Below are 15,035 nucleotides of genomic sequence, written 5' to 3' on the forward strand. Positions count from 1 at the left end.
GTGTAGACGCCCAGTTGTTAATTCTTATGCCTAACTCAACAAATTTATTATCGTTCTTAACTAGGGAGGTGGCAACAAGAGCAGATGCAGCCCTGCCAGAAGACTCATGTTTAGATCCATCAGTGTATATAACTTGTGATAACTTATTACTACCAGCTAGGCGAGAAATTTCTTCTTGAGCAGTTGTTTTAACAAGTGATTTAAGGAAGTTATTAATAGCAATGAGCTTTTTGGGAGGGACTTGCAGGTATGTGATATGTTAATGTTGCAGTTTTGTAACTAGTGTAAGCACGTCTCTGGCAAGACAGTGATGGAGTGAATGATGATGAAAATTTTTCTTTTTTCGAGCCACCCTGCCTTCGTGAGAGACAGCCGATGTTTACCTGGAGTTTGCCTGGAGAGAGTTCTGGGGGTCAACGCCCTCGCAGCCCGGTCTGTGACCAGGCCTCCTGGTGGATTAGAGCCTGATCAACCAGGCTGTTGCTGCTGGCTGCACGCAAACCAACGTACGAGCCACAGCCCGGCTGGTCACGAACCGACTTTAGGTGCTTGTCCAGTGCCAGCTTGAAGACTGCCAGGGGTCTGTTGGTAATCCCCCTTATGTATGCTGGGATGCAGTTGAACAGTCTCGGGCCCCTGACACTTATTATATGGACTCTTAACGTGCTAGTGACACCCCTGCTTTTCATTGGGGGGATGTTGCATCGTCTGCCAACTCTTTTGCTTTCGTAGTGAGTGATTTTCGTGTGCAAGTTCGGTACTAGTCCCTCTAGGATTTTCCAGGTGTATATAATCATGTATCTCTCCCGCCTGCGTTCCAGGGAATACAGTTTTAGGAACCTCAAGCGCTCCCAGTAATTGAGGTCTTTTATCTCCGTTATGCGCGCCATGAAGGTTCTCTGTACATTTTCTAGGTCAGCAATTTCACCTGCCTTGAAAGGTGCTGTTAGTGTGCAGCAATATTCCAGCCTAGATAGAACAAGTGACCTGAAGAGTGTCATCATGGGCCTGGCCTCCCTAGTTTTGAAGGTTCTCATTATCCATCCTGTCATTTTTCTAGCAGATGCGATTGATACAATGTTATGGTCCTTGAAGGTGAGATCCTCCGACATGATCACTCCCAGGTCTTTGACGTTGGTGTTTCGCTCTATTTTGTGGCCAGAATTTGTTTTGTACTCTGATGAAGATTTAATTTCCTCGTGTTTACCATATCTGAGTAATTGAAATTTCTCATCGTTGAACTTCATATTGTTTTCTGCAGCCCACTGAAAGATTCGGTTGATGTCTGCCTCGAGCCTTGCAGTGTCTGCAATGGAAGACACTGTCATGCAGATTCGGGTGTCATCTGCGAAGGAGGACACGGTGCTGTGGCTGACATCCTTGTCTATGTAGGATATGAGGATGAGGAACAAGATGGGAGCGAGTACTGTGCCTGGTGGAACAGAGCTTTTCACCATAGCTGCCTCGGACTTTACTCTGTTGACGACTACTCTCTGTGTTCAATTAGTGAGGAAATTATAGATCCATCGACCGACTTTTCCTGTTATTCCTTTAGCACGCATTTTGTGCGCTATTACGCCATGGTCACACTTGTCAAAGGCTTTTGCAAAGTCTGTATATATTACATCTGCATTTTTTTGTCTTCTAGTGCATTTAGGACCTTGTCGTAGTGATCCAATAGTTGAGACAGACAGGAGCGACCTGTTCTAAACCCATGTTGCCCTGGGTTGTGTAACTGATGGGTTTCTAGATGGGTGGTGATCTTGCTTCTTAGGACCCTTTCAAAGATTTTTATGATATGGGATGTTAGTGCTATCGGTCTGTAGTTCTTTGCTGTTGCTTTACTGCCCCCTTTGTGGAGTGGGGCTATGTCTGTTGTTTTTAGTAACTGTGGGACGACCCCCGTGTCCATGCTCCCTCTCCATAGGATCGAAAAGGCTCGTGATAGGGGCTTCTTGCAGTTCTTGATGAACACGGAGTTCCATGAGTCTGGCCCTGGGGCAGAGTGCATGGGCATGTCATTTATCGCCTGTTCGAAGTCATTTGGCGTCAGGATAACATCGGATAGGCTTGTGTTAACCAGATTTTTTGGCTGTCTCATAAAAAAATAATTTTGATCTTCGACTCTCAGTCTGGTTAGCGGCTTGCTAAAAACTGAGTCATATTGGAACTTGAGTAGCTCACTCATTTCCTTGCTGTCATCTGTGTAGGACACCCATCTTGTTTAAGTAGAGGCCCAATACTGGACGTTGTTCTCGACTTTGATTTGGCATAGGAGAAGAAATACTTTGGGTTTCTTTCGATTTCATTTATGGCTTTTAGTTCTTCCCGCGATTCCTGACTCCTATAAGATTCCTTTAGCTTAGGTTCGATGCTTGCTATTTCTCTGACCAGTGTCTCCCTACGCATTTCAGATATATTGACCTCTTTTAGCCGCTCTGTTATTCTTTTCCGTCGCCTGTAAAAGGAGCGCCTGTCTCTTTCTCTTTTACATCTACTCCTCCTTTTTCTTAGAGGAATAAGCCTTGTGCATACATCGAGTGCCACCAAGTTAATCTGTTCTAGGCATAAGTTGGGGTCTGTGTTCCAGCCTATATCGGTTAGGACTTGGTTTACTTGGTCCCACTTTATGTTTTTGTTATAGAAGTTGAATTTGGTGAATGCTCCCTCGTGACTAGTCTCATTATGTCGGTCTGGGGCTCCACGCATACATGTCTGAACCTCAATTATGTTGTGATCTGAGTATATTGTTTTTGATATGGTGACATTTCTTATCAGATCATCATTGTTAGTGAAGATGAGGTCTTGTGTATTCTCCAGTCTAGTAGGCTCTATTATTTGCTGGTTTAAATTGAATTTTGTGCAGAGATTTAAAAGCTCGTGTGAGTGTGAGTTTTCATCATAGCTGCCTCCTGGTGTTATTACTGCAACAATATTATTTGCTATATTCCTCCATTTTAGGTGCCTTAAGTTGAAATCCCCCAGAAGCAAGATGTTGGGTGCAGGGGCTAGAAGATTTTCCAGACAGTGGTCAATTTTTAACAGCTGTTCTTGGAATTGCTGGGATGTTGCATCCGGAGGCTTGTAGACTACCACAATGACTAGGTTTTGGTTCTCGACCTTTACTGCTAAAACTTCCACTACATCATTTGAGGCATTTAGCAGTTCTGTGCAAACAAGTGACTCTGCAATGTACAAGCCAACCCCCCCCCCTTTTGCCTGTTCACTCTGTCACATCTGTATAGGTTGTAACCTGGGATCCATATTTCGTTGTCCAAGTGATCCTTTATGTGGATCTCAGTGAAAGCCGCGAACATTGCCTTTGCCTCTGCAAGCAGTCCACGGATGAAAGGTATTTTGTTGTTTGTTGCTGGCTTTAGACCCTGTATATTTGCAAAGAAGAATGTCATCGGACTGGTGGTATTGTTGGTACTGGGGGGGGATTTTTTTTCCGGCATTAGTATCTGTATCTGTTGGTTTGGAGTGGAGGCCATCGACTGTGGTTCCACTCCAGGAATGACTGGATTTGGTGTACGATTTCTGCCATTTCCTGCCAGTTTTTTTTCCTTCCTGGCACTAAAAAACCTCTCCCTCTTGAGTGGCTGTGGCTACCCAGGTTTTCCCATGGCCTGGATGTTTTGTATCTTTTTGTCCCCTTTAGATGGTGTGCCTGGCAATTTAAGTTATAGCACAGTCTTTCCTGTACTGAAGAGGTACACATTTCAGGGTGAAAAAGCTTACAGGAAGGGAGTTTGTTGTCATATGGGCATGGCATTTTCTAGGGTGGTCATAGTTGCACGTCCCGTCTGTTTTTCCAGATTTCCCATGTCCGCAGATACCAAGTGCATAGTATGTGCACAGGCTTGGTTTCCGTTTGCCTTGGGTTTCTGTGACTGTATTCCCTGTTGGTGCATGTTTCCCTGTCTTATTCCTATCCTCCCTAGCACCAACAATGGAGCTCCCACCAGTTGTTTTTGGTAATATATCCTCACTATTGCTAGTGGAGTCCTCTTGTTTGCTATTTCCTGTGGTAGTTCTAGTTTGCAATATTGGTTTTATCTTATCTTTGACTACACTTGTTTCCCCACTACGGCTTCTGTCCCCTATGAGGTCATTTATATGTATTCCTTCCTGCGTATAATTCCCGACTACCTGGACAAAATCTCCAGCTTCACCATTACTGTCTCCCAGGACAGCACCTCCAACTTCACCATTACTGTCTCCCAGGACAGCACCTCCAGCTTCACCATTACTGTCTCCCAGGACAGCACCTCCAGCTTCACCATTACTGTCTCCCGGGACAGCACCTCCAGCTTCACCATTACTGTCTCCCGGGACAGCACCTCCAGCTTCACCATTACTGTCTCCCGGGACAGCACCTCCAGCTTCACCATTACTGTCTCCCGGGACAGCACTATCAGCCCCCCATTTACTGACTACCAGGACATCACCGCCAGCCTTACAGTTTCTGACTACATGGCCAGTATCAAGGGCAGTACCATTCAGCCCAGACTTTTTATGTTCCCATCTGTTGTAGAAAGCTTCCAGGTTGTCTATGAAAGCAGCTTTGATGTTATCCTCTTTTAATACCCTTGTGATTTTAGTCCACAGATTTTCCTCATTTGGGCATACCCAAAAACACTTCCCTGTTTTAATACTGCTTGTAGCTAGTTCTTGGATATCTGCACAAGGGACGTGACACCAATTTCCACAAAAATGACAATTTATCCATGTGGAAGCCCGTTTGTCTGATTGACTGCAGACTACACAGAGCTTCATAATGATTTGAATGGTTGATTTACTGTAATTCTACTAGCAACCTCTTGAATACTCTATTAATAACCTCCTTAAATGAAGCTCTAGCTATTTGTATTTCTATTTCTAACTGTACTTGTATATTGGACAGCTTACCGTATACGTTCCTGATTTATATTTATTGTTTGTGTTTCATAAGGGCGCCTACAACCCCATCCGTTTACAGTCTGCTTTATTGTCCAACGAATCCGTTTGAAACCAGTCAAGGGTTCGGACCATCAAGGGTTCGGACCAGTCGAGGGTTCGGACCAGTCGATCTGATCTGATCAGTGGGTCACTTATTTAAAACATACTAGTCGGTGATTTGGGCTAACACATGAAGGATCTACTTGAAATTATCTACCCGAGTAATATGTGATTTGATTGATACAAAAGTATAACTTGCGTGTTGAAGAGTCGGTGATTTCTGGCAGCTCCTACAATGACGAACGGTCGAGCCTCAACCCTTGTTTATCAATCGCTGTGAACATTAAAATGGTATAAAATACCTAACATCAATCGCTGTATCTAGCTTGTCTAGTTTTTTTTCGTCACCACCACAATAAATGCTATATTATCACTATAGTTGACTGGTGGAAATTTTGGAGGAAGGACGCTTTTTCTGTAGTAATAATTGCTTCTCGTTGTGTATATTGCGACAGCTGGTAACTACAGGTTATATGAAATTCACAGTATACGTCTGGTATTTCAAGAAAAAAGAAACTAATGAAAGTCACTCCACTCCACTAAGTACCATTATAATACTGGTTAGTTGCTACTACAACACTGTATTCTGCTATTCACTGGTATCACTAGATTATATGCGAGTACACTAGCAGGCCAGGAAGATTATTAAAACAGCTGACCACTGTGGTAAGTTTCTGGCGACTTCTGGCACCTGCCTCTATAGGCTTATCACTTCATTTACAAAATCACCTGTTTTCAAATGACACTTTAGCCTTTATCATCTATATACTAGGGAGCCACTGTAGTATACACTATACACTATGTATACACAATGTTATCAGGGAGACTTTCTTTCCTCTAACAAAGAAAAGTTCTATTATTATTATTTTGTACACGGAACACAGGCCTATGATTCCCCTCTGGCAGTAAACTCTGCTAGGTAGTGCACACTAATTCTCCTTTTTTGACTCAGTATATAATATTTTCCGCCCAAGATTGGTTCCAGACGCTAGAGGCTAGAGGGATGTATCGTATAGGATTGATGGCACAAATTTAAGTTCTGTTAATAATAATAATAATAATAATAATAATAATAATATATATATATATATATATATATATATATATATATATATATATATATATATATATATATATATATATATATATATTTATTATATATATATATATATATATATATATATATATATATATATATATATATATATATATATATATATATATATATATATGTCGTGCCGAATATGTAAAACTGGTCAATTAGCAAGAACTCATTTAAAATTAAGTCCTTTCCAAAATTTTCTCTTATTCGTTTAAAGATATATTTTTTTTCATTAATGTTAATGTAAAAATTTTTAATTTTGCACCAAAAGAAACTTAGAAAACTTACCTAACCTTATTTTAACAAGAGCAATTTATTTTAGCCTAACCCAACTAAATATGTTTTAGATTTGTTTACAGTAATTTAATACTAAACAAACACAATGAAATATATTTTTTTCGTTAGGTTCAGAATGATTTTGGCGAAATAATTGCATATACAAATTTTCGCTTGTCCTATATGGCAAGATGAGAGTTGCTATTTAAGCCAAGATCGCAAGTTCTGCCTATTCGGCACGACATATATATATATATATATATATATATATATATATATATATATATATATATATATATATATATATATATATATATATATATATATATAAAACTTATAAAACTTAATATAATTGCATGTTTTCACAATCCATTTAGATCGGTGTGTATTTATTTCTAGACATTTAGTAACATGCTCATTGGAGAAGCCAGGTATAGATACTCAAAAATCAGGAACAAAGGAATTAATGTACAATTGCTATAGATCCCATCACACATTGGATTACTCCTTCATGATAAAGTTGATATGTTAGCCAAAAAGAGTACCCAGAAGGAGAATGTAGAATATAACTTTGGTATATCTGTGTCTAGCATTAGGAATAATATTAGGAGAGAAGTAAATAATGAAAATCATTGTTATAGGAATGCAGTTAGAAGTCTGAGTAGATCTATAACCCACTATGATAACATGAACGTAGATAAGTATGTTTATGGAGCAACTTAGAATGTGAACAGACTGACTGATGTTGTAGTGGTAATGCTTAGGCGCGAGTAATCTGTAAATACCTTTGTAACTTGTCATGATTGTGACCAGACCTACCTGGAGTTCATTACCTTTGTAAATTGTGAGTTCATTACCTTTGTAAATTGTGAGTTCATTACCTTTGTAAATAGTGAGTTCATTACCTCTGTAACTTGCTCAGCTATCAAAACTTTGGAGTCCAGTCCCTGGGCCAATTATGTACCTCTGTAATCTTTTGACTACCGCCCACAGGATGGGTATGGGGTGCATAATAAACATATTAAACTAAAAAAAAAAACTGCTTAGGCGCGGTATGTGGTGCGCGGCGAAAAAAAAAATCGAAAAAATTATGGAAGTTGAGATAATCATATAGAAAAATAGTTTAACTCTTTGGCAACACTCTGATTCAAGAATACACAGATAACCCGCACATAAAAGAGAGAAGCTTACGACGACGTTTCGGTCCGACTTGGACCATTTACAAAGTCAGACTGTATCGTTGTATCGTATTGTGTATCGTTCCAGTCACCGTATTGTGCCTTTTTTTTATTTATTGATTCAAGAATCAATGTTCTACGACGTTTCTACGAGGAATTATAGTCATTTACGTTATGTGTGGTGACGGCGATGTACGTAGCACACCTGCTCTCAGCCCGTATTTGTTTGGAATTTTTTTTCTTGTTTTGTCTTGCTATTTCTAGCATTATTCTTTCTAATATAATTGAGGATTTGACATCATATGAGAGTAGGAGGAGCTTATCCGTAGAGTGCCAGTTAATCAGGAACCGCTTGGGAACAGCTGACTCGGAGATATTCCCGCTCGCGAGTGAGGCAGGATAAATTACTTCATTATTACATTTAACTCAACTCTACGGCTTATTTATCTATCAAAAATGATCTAATATGACATAATAAACACTATGGATAACATACAAACATGTTATATACCCTAGAATGAATAAAAGAGGACATAATATGGCGAGTGTTCACCAGCAATATTCCATATAAAAATCATTACCCCTCCTTCCCATGTCGTATTCTTTGGCCTTGAGTAAGAGAAAACAGAATTTGGAAGAGGCTAACTGCAGTAGAACACCAGTCTTGTACTGAAGACACCGAAACAAACGCGATTTTCGAGGATTCTTTTTTTTTTTTCGAGGCGGGGGGCCGGCCTGCGTTCCAGGCGATTATATTGGAAGTAAGTTATTGACTTATTTCACTCTCCTAAGCCTTTACTACTTAATTAAATGGAATAATATTTTGCAACAGTCCACGAACTTACAAACTTTATTTTTTTCAGGAATAAAGATAAGATATTTAGAGGAAAGTGCGTTACCAAAAAATCGTCTTAGCATTTTTTCTCGGGACCAAGTCCCCAAACAACCATATAGGCCTACCAGCCTGCCAAATATCATTTTCAGTATATCTTTCTTCTTTCAGTTATTGTTTGGGATTAATTTACAATAATTAGAGTAAACACTTCGTCTTGTGCACCAACAAGGAAAGAAATCTGACGAGGAAAAAAATAAAAAAAAGTTGTGCAACCGCCCCTTAGGCTTGGTTACAAGTACTTCCGGCATTTTGGGAGACACACAGATGATGATCAAACTAAATGCAAATTATGTGGTCAGGCATATGGTCACTGATTGAACACTATGTGCTTAACTGTCCACTTATTGAGGAATATAGAGATAGTTTAATAACCTATGTGACCTGTCAAGATATCTTATTAATGAAAATAAGATACCAGATATACTAAGCAAATTTCCTATATTTGCTTGTAACAGATAAGTGAACTGTAGAGTAGATATAAATCCAAATGTACACATGTTAACCCTTTTGAGGCCTAGTTCCTAGGCCTTTTGTGTATCCATATGTTCTTCCGTTAATGTCCACAGGATGGATATAGGGTTGTACAATAAACTAGCCACTTCGGTAGCAAAATCTAGATCTAATCTTTAGTGATAATATGTTTGATTACAAAATAATATGCTTGATTACAAAATAAAGGGTGCACTTAGGGAATGATTTTTCGTAAGTACAAGCGGATGAGTACAGTATTAATGTAAATCTGAACCAGTAATACTGCTTACACTTAATAAAGTTGATTACAAACTAACTAACACATGTTTACTCTGATCAGTGATAGATGCACCTCAGTATGAAAACTTAAGTGCTAATGATGGAAAAAAGAAGACAGCACCGGAAAACAAATAATACGGATTTTTTCTTGAAATCAGGAAACATTTAATAAGCTACCATCACACAGGAGTTACACCTACCCTTCAGGGAAGGTTCCTTGATGCCTGTGAAACGTTCTTAATATGAGGGAAGAACTTGGTATTTCTAGTATCAGTGACAGGATTGTTGAGATTAACACTGTACTCGATATTACAATGTTAAGAAATGAACCAGACACTGTCACAATGAATCTTACTAAATGTCTAGAAGAAAATACACACAGATCTATATGGATTGTTAAAACGTGTAATTACATTAAGTTTTATAACCTGCATGAACTGTATCACTGTACACAACAAGAGCATTTCACCCCTCCATGGAAGATGTGTTCATTTAATATCACATACCTGCAAGTCCCTCCCAAGAAGCTCATTGCTATTAATCCCTTCCTTTAATCACTTGTTAAAACAACTGCTCAAGAAGAAATTTCTCATCTAGCTGGTAGTAATAAGTTATCACAAGTTATATACACTGATGGATCTAAACAGGAGTCTTCTGGCTGGGCTGCATCTGCTCTTGTTGCCACCTCCCTAGTTAAGAACGATAATAAATTTGTTGAGTTAGGCATAAGAATTAACAACTGGGCTACTACACTGCAAACTGAATTGTTTGCAATCCTAATGGCGCTAAAGCTAATAACTTAAGGCACTGAGCTTGACTCTATTATCATTACTGAATGTATGTCATCACTGCAAGCTCTTAACTCATATAATGACTCCAGCAACATGCTCACTGGAGAAGCCAGATACAGATACTCAGAAATCCGGAACTAAGGAATTAATGTACAATTGCTATAGATCCCATCACACATTGGATTACTCCTTCATGATAAAGTTGGTATGTTAGCCAAGAAGAGTACCCAGAAATTAGAATGTAGAATATAACTTTGGTATATCTGCTGTCTAGCATTAGGAATATTAGGAGAGAAGTAAATAATGAAAATGATTGTTACAGGGATGCAGTTAGAAGCCTGCATTCCTGTATATAAAAAGAGAGCAAATGAGAGAGTGGGTGAGATATTATCAATAAATTTTGTTGAAAATAAGAAAAAGTTTTGGAGTGAGATTAGCAAGTTAAGGAAGCCTAGAGAACAAAGGGATTTGTCAGTTAAAAATAGGAGAGGAGAGTTATTAAATGGAGAGTTAGAGGTATTGGGAACATGGAGGGAATATTTTGAGGATTTGTTTAATGTTGATGAAGATAGGGAAGCTGTGATTTCGTGTATAGGGCAAGGAGGAATAACATCTTGTAGGAGTGAGGAGGAGCCAGTTGTGAGTGTAGGGGAAGTTCGTGAGGCAGTAGGTAAAATGAAATGGGGTAAGGCAGCTGGCATTGATGGGATAAAGATAGAAATGTTAAAAGCAGGTGGGGATATAGTTTTAGAGTGGTTGGTGCTATTATTTAATAAATGTATGGAAGAGGGTAAGGTACCCAGGGATTGACAGAGAGTATGCATAGTCCCTTTGTATAAAGGCAAAGGGGACAAAAGAGAGTGCAAAAATTATAGGGTGATAAGTCTGTTGAGTATACCTGGTAAAGTGTATGGTAGAGTTATTATTGAAAGAATTAAAAGTAAGACGGAGAATAGGACAGCAGATGAACAAGGAGGCTTTAGTAAAGGTAGGGGGTGTGTGGACCAGGTGTTTACAGTGAAACATATAAGTGAACAGTATTTAGATAAGGCTAAAGAGGTTTTTGTGGCATTTATGGATTTGGAAAAGGCGTATGACAGGGTGGATAGGGGGGCAATGTGGCAGATGTTGCAGGTGTATGGTATAGGAGGTAGGTTACTGAAAGCAGTGAAGAGTTTTTACGAGGATAGTGAGGCTCAAGTTAGAGTATGTAGGAAAGAGGGAGATTATTTCCCAGTAAAAGTAGGCCTTAGACAAGGATGTGTGATGTCACCGTGGTTGTTTAATATATTTATATATGGGGTTGTAAGAGAAGTAAATGCGAGGATCTTGGCAAGAGGTGTGGAGTTAAAAGATAAAGAATCATACATAAAGTGGGAGTTGTCACAGTTGCTCTTTGCTGATGACACTGTGCTCTTGGGAGATTCTGAAGAGAAGTTGCAGAGGTTGGTGGATGAATTTGGTAGGGTATGTAAAAGAAGAAAATTAAAAGTGAATACAGGAATGAGTAAGGTTATGAGGATAACAAAAAGATTAGGTGATGAAAGATTGTATATCAGATTGGAGGGAGAGAGTATGGAGGAGGTGAATGTATTCAGATATATGGGAGTGGACGTGTCAGCGGATGGGTCTATGAAAGATGAGGTGAGCCATAGAATTGATGAGGGGAAAAGGGTGAGCGGTGCGCTTAGGAGTCTGTGGAGACAAAGAACTTTGTCCTTGGAGGCAAAGAGGGGAATGTATGAGAGTATAGTTTTACCAACGCTCTTATATGGGTGTGAAGCATGGGTGATGAATGTTGCAGCGATGAGAAGGCTGGAGGCAGTGGAGATGTCATGTCTGAGGGCAATGTGTGATGTGAATGTAATGCAGAGAATTCGTAGTTTGGAAGTTAGGAGGTGCGGGATTGCCAAATGTGTTGTCCAGAGGGATGAGGAAGGGTTATTGAGGTGGTTCGGGCATGTAGAGAGAATGGAGCGAAACAGAATGACTTCAAGAGTGTATTAGTCTGTAGCGGAAGGAAGGCGGGGTAGGGGTCGGCCTAGGAGGGAGGGGGTAAAGGAGGTTTTGTGTGCGAGGGGTTTGGACTTCCAGCGAGCATGCGTGAGCATGTTTGATAGGAGTGAATGGAGACAAATGGCTTTTAATACTTGACGTGCTGTTGGAGTGTGAGCAAAGTAACATTTATGAAGGGATTCAGGGAAACCGGCAGGCCAGACTTGAGTCCTGGAGATGGGAAGTACAGTGTCTACACTCTGAAGGAGGGGTGTTAATGTTGCAGTTTAAAAACTGTAGTGTAAAGCACCCTTCTGGCAAGACAGTGATGGAGTGAATGATGGTGAAAGTTTTTCTTTTTCGGGCCACCCTGCCTTGGCGGGAATCGGCCAGTGTGTTAATAAATAAATAAATAAATTATATATATATATATATATATATATATATATATATATATATATATATATATATATATATATATATATATGTATACATTAATACATTATATATATATATATATATATATATATATATATATATATATATATATATATATATATATATATATATATATATTCGTTCCTTACCCTGGGATCAACTTAAGCTGAGGATCCCAGAGTAGTTTGACTGCTAGCGCACTCAGCTTACACAATGAAGTCCGTGGTTCGATTCCCGGTACGAGTGGAAACATTAGGAGTTGTTTCCTTAAGACACCTGCTGTCCCTGTTCACAAATCAGTAAAATAGGTACCTGGGCGTTAGCGACTGGTGTGGGTCACACCCTGGGGACAAAATTGACCTAATTTGGCCGAAATACTCTCCATAAGAAGGAACTTTCTCTATAGTAGAATATTATTGATGCCAGCTAGTCCTGTATACATTGTACTTGTAGAAATGAAGATTATTAAAATATTTTACTATCTGAGAGTAGAGATCAAAATATTTATTACTATCTATTTTCAGGGTAGGTGGCCCGGTGGCCTGGTGGCTAAAGCTCCCGCTTCACACACGGAGGGCCCGGGTTTCGATTCACCTAGCAGCAAATAGGTACCTGGGTGTTAGTCGACTGGTGTGGGTCGCATCCTGGGGGACAAGATTAAGGACCCCAATGGAAATAAGTTAGTCCTCGATGACGCACTGACTTTCTTGGGTTCTCCTGGGTGGCTAACCCCCCGGGGTTAAAAATCCGAACGAAATCTTATCTTATCTTATCTTGTGTGTCAAGTGAAGGTACGCCCAAACAATGGCCTGTTATTGTTGAAGGCAGTAACGAGTGTCGGGTACACGAAGCTATCATGGACTGTGGAACCAAGATTTAAACTTAAGTCCACATGTATAATTTGTTACATCGTAGATGTTTAATATTAGATGAAAGAACATTATTTTTGTTGTTTCTATTCATTTATGTTGACTGAACCTGTGGAAAATACTGTATATATTTTCCGGAAATACGGTAATTTATTGGTAAATAGATGCCCTATATTGTATTTTTAAAAGAAGTATGTTATCGAAAAAAAAGTAGAGACAGGCCATCTTGGTTTTTTAATTTGTATTAGAAACGTTGGTGAATGGGGAAGAATTTTTCGTGCTCTAGAGGTTAAAATTGTGCTGACACCTCCCAAATAGGAAGCGAAATTGGTGGATATGCATTCCTGCATAACTTGAGATATCAGGCGACTGGACAAGACCTCTCCAGGAACCTCAGATAAGCTCTCTAGCTTTGTGTGTAATTCTGGCCAGCATTATTTTCATAGATTTAGTTAAAGTGAGGTTTTCTGAATATGATACACATTAATCTCCAGTCAAATTGGTGAGTGATATTAAGATATATTTTCCTTCTGTTATGTAATTGTGTATATATATAACCATTTATTTTTAATATACAGTCCACAAATTTATATATTTACCAGCATTCCTGGTGTATGTATATTTCATTTAATTAATAGGTCCAGAGCAACTTGTGGATATGACAGTGGTAGGTATAGAAGGGGGACATTTTTTGCGACCTAGGTGTCCCAAATTCCTACTTGTCTAACTGATAAATAATAATTATCAATGTTCATTTACTGTTATGTATATAATAATGCATCAGATAAATGCAATTTTCCATATTTAATATGCCCGTTGGTCCTTCTTGAACCGGAGGTAATTAGTGAAGTCATTAATTAGTTAATTACTTAATAATTATATGTGAAATGACGGAAGGAGGTGGATGTTAAGTTCACAAATTTACTTAATGTGTAGTGGATTATAATTATTACAATATTAATTTGGATAAGTCAAATGTAGCTAATTATGGTATTTTATACCATTTTAATGTTGAGTAGCTTTAGTTAGATGTCGTTTTGATAAGGACCTGCCTCGTATAGACCAGTAGGCCTTCTGCAGTGTTCCTACATTCTTATGTTCTTATGTTCTTATATTAATGTGTATATTAATTTTGCAAAGCCAAAGTGGCTAGGATTTATATTAATGTATTTGTATAATATTAATTTGATAAGATAATTCTGGCCAAGATTTATATCAATGTATGTGTAATTGATAAGCCAAGTGTAACTAATTATATTAATGTGTATATTAATTTTGCTATGCCAAATTCTGGCAAGGATTTATTAATTTGTATAATATTAAATTTGATGAGCCAAGTTTGTTTTAATGTACATTTGAAGTTTATATTATTTCCTTACATGTAATTGCTAAGCTCAAGTAGCTGGGATTTATTCAGAGGTAAGTTGTATTAGTGTTGTAAGTTGAAATCAGTGTTATTAATAAAGTTGAATTTAATACATTGCATCATGGCTGAAAATCAGGAAATTGATGTAGAAGACAAACATATGGAATACAGAGTAAAGAAAGCATCAATACAGGCTAGGAAAGTTCATGTAACCAAGGCATATAATAAGTGCTTGGAATTAATGAATCAAGAAACTGTGAATACTGATGATTTAAAATTGTATTTAGATGCTTTAGGTAATAGATATGATTCATACAAATTATATTACAACAAATATGAAGGAGATTTGTTAGGAAACTGTGTAGATGAGAAAG

At 38.5% G+C, this 15,035-nt stretch overlaps 1 protein-coding gene across 6 annotated transcripts in view; it reads right to left on the reverse strand.

Annotated features, from left to right (window-relative positions):
- Positions 1-15,035, reverse strand: part of LOC128703737 (mucin-2) — a 282,769-nt gene that overhangs the window by 262,578 nt on the left and 5,156 nt on the right. Inside the window, exon 2 of one of the 6 annotated variants that reach the window (XM_070086899.1) lies at positions 9,709-9,891. The exons of the other annotated variants lie outside the window; for them this stretch is intronic. The gene's annotated coding sequence lies outside the window, so the exon portion shown is untranslated. The remainder of the gene's footprint in view (positions 1-9,708; positions 9,892-15,035) is intronic. 6 annotated transcript variants of the gene reach the window in all.

Source organism: Cherax quadricarinatus, chromosome 20 (assembly GCF_038502225.1).
Source record: "Cherax quadricarinatus isolate ZL_2023a chromosome 20, ASM3850222v1, whole genome shotgun sequence".
NCBI lineage: Eukaryota > Metazoa > Arthropoda > Malacostraca > Decapoda > Parastacidae > Cherax > Cherax quadricarinatus.